The sequence below is a fragment of the Camelina sativa genome, chromosome 12 (assembly GCF_030686135.1).
Source record: "Camelina sativa cultivar CO46 ecotype springtype chromosome 12, ASM3068613v1".
In the NCBI taxonomy this organism is placed as follows: Eukaryota; Viridiplantae; Streptophyta; class Magnoliopsida; order Brassicales; family Brassicaceae; genus Camelina; species Camelina sativa.
The window spans coordinates 17,475,565-17,483,463 of record NC_141891.1 but is presented as its reverse complement, the minus strand read 5'-3'; the positions used below and the strand labels follow the sequence as shown (position 1 = coordinate 17,483,463).

Here is a 7,899-nt window from a genome sequence, read left to right as displayed (position 1 = left end):
TTGTGAGTCACCGTTCTAGAGAAAAAAAAGAGGGAGAAAGGTGTTCTTGAGAGTTTGGAGGCTTTTGGAGAGATCCTTGGCTTGTTTAGTGAGATCTGTTGTTGTGGAGTGGAGATCTTGTGATAGGAGCTAAGGAGAAGGCTTCCAAAAGTTGGATTCGTCGTTGTTGGGTCAGAACTTTCTGCAAAAGAGGTGAGTGCAGGACAATGGCTGATCTAAGCCTGAGAATCCTTTGTTTTGCTTGTTTTGTGGCTGTTTGTGTTGTTTTCTTGTATGTTTGTGGTTGGGATGTGGTTCCAGGGATTTTGGGTGAGTTTCGGACGATTTGGAGGTTTTGGGAAGTAGTTCTTTGACTTTCGGCTTCGTGCAGATCGTGTTGCAGAGTCGTTGTCGATTGACACCAAGTAGGTGTCGGTCGACACCATGTTTGGGCCAGTGTCGATCGAGACCAACTTTGTCCGTTCCATGATTCCTGGTTTGTTTTGTTTGTTGTTGTTTGTTAAACATTGGAATCTGAGTTGCTTGTGTGTATAGCCTAGTAGATGGGAGGATTGCCTCACTAAGTATTTGTGATAATACTTACGCATCTCAATTGTTGTTTGTGATGTGCAGGTATACGACGTGGAATCATGGCGATGAGGAGGAGGATGATCTAGGGTCTCGTTTGTGTGTTGTTTGGTTATATTATTTATGTTGGAACCTTGGTTAGATTCATGTTAGGTTGCTGGATTGAATGGTTAAGAATGTTAACGTATTGATGATGTATTGGTTTTGTATTATTGATATGTTTCCGCTGTTCTTATTGGTTATTGCTGGTTTAATGATGAGTTATGGTTTGGGTTGGTTTAATTAAGTAGTATAGGATGCTTAATTATATATTGTATTTATTATTAAAAAAAAAATGGGTCTGGTTGTTTCAGTTTGGTATCAGAGCCCTTACGGTTTTAGGATGGTTAAGTGGATGGTTTAGAGTGGTTAGGACTTCAAAGAGGGGTCCATGAGTGTGGCCGGTGGTGGTACTGATAGGACCGTAGGCGCCGAGGGGGTCGGTGTGGGCGGTGTTGGTGCTCGAGTGGCCGGTGTTGCTAGGGTTCCGGGTGTGGGAACCCCAGCAGGTGGAGCCCCTGTAGGAGGTATGGATCTGGTAGGCTTGTTAACACAGCTGTTCGAGCGGATACCGGGAGTGGGTCCGGCTCAGACTAAGGTAGTGCCACCAGTTGTGGCGGAGGAGCAGCAGCCAGTGGATGCGGATGTGAGAGATCATGCTCATTATTTGTCTATGCTGAGAGAAATGCATAACATCGATACTCCACGGTTTTTGGGTGGTACAGATCCTACTGCTGCAGTGCGTGGAGGACGAGGGTGGAACGTAACTTCCAGACTCTCAGGTGTCCTGAGGAGTTTTGGATGGACATAGGGGTCCATTAACTGATTGGTGATGCTCAGTTGTAGTGGAGATCAGTGACTGCTAGGAGAGTGCAGAGGGAGATTACTTGGGCTGACTTTGTGGAGGAGTTCAACCGCAAGTATTTTCCGAAAGAGGCGTTAGACCGATTGGAGGTGCAGTTCCTTCAGCTATCTCAGGGGACTCGGTCAGTGCGGGAGCTGGACTTAGAGTTCAGTCGACTTCTATCTTATGGGGGTTGGGCGATGGAGTCCGAGGTGGCTCAGATCAAGAGGTTCATGAGGGTGCTTCGTGAGTACTTGAGGGTCCACTGCAGAGGGAGGAGTTATGCTACAAGGGCGGAGCTAGTGGAGACTGCAATAGAGATAGAGGATTACTTGAGGTCACAGGTAGTAGTGGTCAGTCCAGCGGTTCAGACAGAGGAGATTTTGGAAAAGAGCATTCCGAGCAAGGGTAACAAGTCGGAGCAAAGGCATAAGAGGAAGTGGGAGGACACGTCGGTGAAAAACCAAGGCAGTCAGGGATGCTATGGGTACAGGAGCACGGATGTGTAACCCCGGTTTCAGAGACTTGCGGAGAGGTTTAAAAGAATTGATTTGGCCACCTATGTCACCAAAGTGCACTTATCTTTTCGGTCAAGGGTCCTGAGAGAACTCCAGAGTTAAACGTGCTTGAGCTAGAGTAGTCTTAGGATGGGTGACCTTCCGGGAAGTGATTGTCGGAACTGTGCGAGTGAGGATAAAAAAACAGGGAAAGATCATGTGGTGATTTGTAGGGACGGTAACAAGTCTTTAAAATCTCCCGGACATAGCAAACCGACCGTTGGATATGGTTGGGCTCATGGGCCTAGTGAGAGGACGTGAGGCCCATTAAGGAAAGTGGGCCCATGGACTAGGATTGAACAAGGGCCCACTAGAGGTGGTGGTCAGGGCGTTACAAGTGGTATTAGAGCCGAACCCAGACAAGTGTGGAGTCGAGTGGGCTCACACTGACGGGAGTGACGGTCTTGGTGCGCAACGAGGCCGTTGCAATCTGTTAGTGGGGGTGAATTGTGTCACCTGGTTTCAGAGACTTGCAGAGAGGTTTAAAAGAATTGATTGGGCCACCTATGTCACCAAAGTGCACTTATCTTTTCGGTCAAGGGTCCTAAGATAACTCTAGAGTTAAGCGTGCTTGAGCTAGAGTAGTCTCAGGATGGGTGACCTTCCGGGAAGTTATTGTCGGAACTGTGCGAGTGAAGACAAAAACACAGGGAAAGATCATGTGGTCATTTGTAGGGACAGTAACAAGTCATTAAAACCTCCCGGACGTAGCAAACCGACCGTCGGATATGGTTAGGCCCATGGGCCTTGTGAGAGGACTGTGATTGAACATGGGGCCCACTAGAGGTGGCGGTCGGGGCGTTACAACGGATCACAGGCTGGCAAGCTGTCCCAAGAGGAGCGGAACGCAAGGGAACATTCGAGTGCGCTTTTACTGCAAGGAGGTGGGACATATCAGGCCTCAGTGTCCGAGGTTGCAGCAGTTAACAATGGGAGGGGTGCAGCCGAAAGAAGGGCCAGGCACCAATCCCAGAGTTTAGATTCTTTCTGTTTTGTTAAGTTTTTGCGTTTTGGAATTGTAAACGTTGGCGGGAATGTTTAATGGATGACCTAAAGAGTGGTCACAGATGAGATGATCAGTTCTCAAGGATTTTTGATTGGTGATGTCACGGTACTAAGAGAATATGCGGGTTCTAGAAATGAGAAGTTTTATGAATAGTTAAAGCTTACCTATTTAAGGAAAGTGTGGTTGCAAACAAATAGAAAGTTTTATGAATAGTTAGAACTTGTCTATTTGTGGAAAGGGTGTGTGTAAACACCCGATTGGTTGAAATGTTTTAGAGTTGGCCTGAAGAGTGGTCATGGTGGTGGTGATATTCCAGTGAGGGAATATGGTGGTTGGTAGGACATTGCGATGTTTTACGCTAACCACTAGAGGTAGTTCCGGTCGGGAGATGCTTATAGATGTTAGGACTTGTTTGCTCATGAGGAGATGATTAGTTCTCGGAAGGAGATGATTAGTTCTCCCGAGGAGATGATTAGTTCCCCTGGTGCACCGCGGGCTTGAAGGGTAGCGACCCTGAGTGCGGTAGAGGAGATGATTAGTTCTCCTAGGGGATGATTAGTTCCCCGGAGGGGATGAGTAGTTCCTCTGGTACCGAGATCTCGAGAGTGACGATCAGAGAATGAGACAGTATGGCTCGAGGACGATGGTCTGAGAGTGCAGGCGGTGCAGTTCGAAGGTTGCGACCTGAGAATGTGTGAGTGAGAGAGCAAATAATGTCTAGAACGTGGGTATGAGCATATTGACTGGATGTAGACCTCGGAGGTCGGGATTGATCTCGTATTTTTGTGTTGTGCTTACTAGTGGGGTCAGGGTTCTATGGACCGTTTGGTCACGTGGTTGTGCGGGCTGTTGCGACAGTTGCACGGAAAACCTTGGCTGATGGTGTTCAGTCAGGTCGGAGAATGTGTGGACCATGGTGATGGTTGCACGAAAATCCTTGATGGAGGGATGATGTTGCGGGATTCGAGGACGAATCCATGTTGGTAGGAGAGAATTGTAACATCCGCGAACCAAAATTGTGGTTTTGGGGATGGGTGTCGATCGACACCAGGATATTTTCGATCGACACCAAAATAGTGTCGATCGACACCAGCAACTTTTGGTTCAACAAGTTTGTTTTAATTGTCGTTTTTGGTCGGTTTGGTTTAAGGAAACCTTATAACCCGAGTATTTAATGTTAAAATCGACCTAGGGTCGTGATATAAACATTAGATTTCTATATTCATGAAATCTATCCCAAAGATCATCTAGATTTAATTTAACTCAACCATAAACACTTTCTTAGAGAAGAAGAAACAGTAACCTTGATCCATTGCTTGGTTATGCTTGATGATGGATCCAAGTCTTCAAATTGATTTTGTCCTTCCTTTGACCTTTCTCTCTTATGATTCCTTTGATGGACAAGGAATCCACACTCTTTTCTTTCTATGTTTTCTTTTGTTGTTCTTTTGTTTTGTTACGACATATTAAAATGATGTTCGCTCACTTCTTATATGTGACCAAAAGTCACTAGTGAACCCACGTGACCATTCACGTAACCATCACTTACTTACAGCCACTTAATAACATATGTATAATGACCTTTCATGTAATTAATATAATACTGCAGATTAATTACACATTATCATATATATACGAATAACATAGAAAGATATTAACTATATATTGGTAAGGAAGGAGGGTTATCAATACACCCATTTCTAATCATTAATCGAAACCGATCCATCACGGTGTCTTCTTATATATTAGAATTCATAAACGTTTTTATGAACTTGAACTTTACAATTAAACCGAATGACACGTAGACCACATAGAATATAAATATTCTTACATTCTCCCACTTGGCCTCTCTATCAACTATGGTTCAATAATTTTAATGTGCGCTTTTATATCAAAATCATTTGATCTTTATTTACCATAATAAAATCAGAACTGATTGAATCATGGCAATGATAAGTTATTGAACGACATGCTCCCTTCCATGTATCACAAACCAATTTCCAATTTTATATTATTCTTTTATATTGAGAAGAACCTTCATTTTCAAAATACTTATGTTATCTATAAACCATAATTGTGTACACATTCTTTAATGATAACATGTTTAATAAAACAGAAACATAACTTTAAGTGAATTCATAGTATCTCATACATAATAAGCATCCTATAATCAAAACAGCAAGGTCTTATCGATAACACCCATAAGCTCTACATGGCCAATGAACACATTGGGTGGTAATCCCTTAGTTAGCGGATCTGCAACCATCATATCCGTCCTTATATGCTCAAAAGACACTCTACGTTTCCGCACTTCTTCTTTGACAGACAAGTACTTTATCTCCATGTGTTTAGCACCTTTCGAGTACTTGTCATTCTTTGAAAAGAAGACAGCTGCGGAATTATCACAGTATATTCTCAGCGGCTTCTCTATGTTGTCGACAATCTAAAGCCCTGAGATAAAGTTCTGCAGCCACAATGAATGAACTATGGCCTCAAAGCATGCCACAAATTCGGCCTCCATAGTGGAAGAAGCAACGATAGACTGCTTTCCACTTTTCCATGATATTGCTCCTCCAGCTAACAAGAATAAATATCCAAACGTCGATTTCCTACTATCAACACATCCAGCATAGTCTGAATCTGAATATCTAATGACCTCGAGGTCATCAGGTCTCCTGTATGTAAGCATGAACTCTTTGGTGCCTTGCAAGTACCTGAGAACCTTCTTTGCAGCCTTCCAGTGATCCATTCCGAGATTACTTTGATATCGACCCAACATACCAACAGCAAAACTGATATCTGGTCGAGTACATGTCTGAACATAGTTCAAACTCCCAACCACTGATGCATAAGGAATTCTTTCCATTTCTTTACGTTCCAATTCATTTCTTGGACATTGCATTTTACTGAACTTGTCCCCTTTCTGAATTGGAATTTTACCAGCAGAGCATTCACTCATTCTATATCTCTCTAAGACCTTATTGTCCTTTCTGAGACAAACTTAGCAATCCTTGTGATCTATCTCGAATTATTTCTATTCCGATCACATAAGATGCCTCACCCATATCTTTCATTTCAAAGTTCTTAGATAGATATTTCTTTATATCATGTAGCATACCCATGCCATTTGCAGCAAGCAAAATATCATCAACATATAAGACTAAAATCACAAACTTGTTCCCACTGACCTTTATGTAGATGCATCGGTCAACGATAACTTCTACAAACCCATATGACGTAATGGTATCATTAAATTTCAAATACCATTGTCTGGAAGCTTGTTTAAGACCATATATTGACTTTTTCAGCTTACACACCAGATGTTCATTTCCTGTGGTCACAAACCCTTCAGGTTGATCCATGTATACTTCTTCCTCAAGCTCTCCATTCAGAAAGGCGGTTTTCACATCCATTTGGTGAAGCTTCATATCATAATGAGCCACCAAAGCCAAAACAATTCTAAGAGAATCCTTCTTTGAAACTGGAGAGAAGGTCTCTTTATAGTCAATGCCATCTTTTTGGGTGAAACCTTTGGCAACAAGGCGAGCCTTGTATCTTTCAGTGTTGCCTTTCGAGTCGCGTTTAGTCTTAAAGGCCCATTTAGAACCAACGGTTTTGAAACCATTTGGCAACTCTACTAAGTCCCAAACATTATTATCACCCATAGATTTTATTTCTTCTTTCGCGGCAATAGACCATTTTTCAGAATTGTCACTTTCCATGGTTTTTCAGAATGTGTTCGGGTCTTCGTCAATGCTTAAGTCACATTCACTTTCAACAGCATAAACCACATAGTCATTTGAAATGGCAGATCTCCGATTCCTTCCAGATCGCCTTAATGGTTCTTGTGGTACACCATTTTCTTCATGAACAGCGACAGGTTCATTAATTGTCCCTTCATCTACTGGGATTGATATATCATCATGTTGTTCTATTGCTTCATTTGACTGTACTGAAACAATAGGAACGACAACCTTAGGTGTGACAACAGGTGAAGGAACTTCAACCTGAATTTCTTGAATGTCCACCTTTCTTGGTTCACCACTCCCACTAGTTTGACCATTTTCAATGAACCTAACATTTCCCGTTTCAACTATTCTCGTACTATGCTTAGGACAGTAAAATACATACCCCTTTGATTTTTCCGGATAGCCAATGAAGAATCCACTGACGGTCCTCGAATCAAGTTTCTTTTCATGTGGATTATATGGCTTTACTTCTGCTGGACATCCCCAAACACGTAAATGTCTTAAGCTAGGTTTCCTTCCTGTCCACAGTACAAAAGGAGTCTTAGGAACTGCCTTGCTAGGAACCCGGTTTAAGACATAAGTTGCAGTCTTTAATGCATATGTCCACAACAAAAGAGGTAAAGAACTATTACTTATCATGCTCCTAACCATTTCCATTAAAGTACGATTCCGCCTCTTAGCTACACCATTCTGCTGAGGAGTACCAGGCATTGTATACTGTGCACAAATGTCTCTACTCTCAAGTAGCTTCGCAAATAGACCAGGACATTGTCCATTTTCTGTGAATTTTCCATAAAACTCACCACCTCTATCAGATCTCACTACTTTCATTTTTCTATCTAATTGTCTTTCCACCTCATTAATGAATATCTCGAGGATATTCACGGACTGAGATTTTTCATGCAGCAGATAAAAATAACCATAACGTGAGTAATCATCAATGAAGGTGATAAAGTATTTTTCACCGCTCCAAGATGGAGCATCAATCGGACCACATATATCGGTGTGAATTAACTCAAGAACTTGAGTACTTCTTGTGGCTGGTTTCTTTGTAATGTGTTTAGTCTGCTTTCCTTTCATGCACTCTACACACACATTTAGATCACTAAAATCCAAGTGAGGAAGAATTTCATTCTT

The 7,899-nt window shown here is 42.4% G+C and overlaps 1 pseudogene; it reads right to left on the bottom strand.

Annotated features, from left to right (window-relative positions):
- Window positions 1-5,183: 5,183 nt before the first annotated feature.
- On the bottom strand, window positions 5,184-5,972 carry LOC147930651 (secreted RxLR effector protein 161 pseudogene; annotated as a pseudogene).
- Between the last annotated feature and the right edge of the window lie 1,927 nt (window positions 5,973-7,899).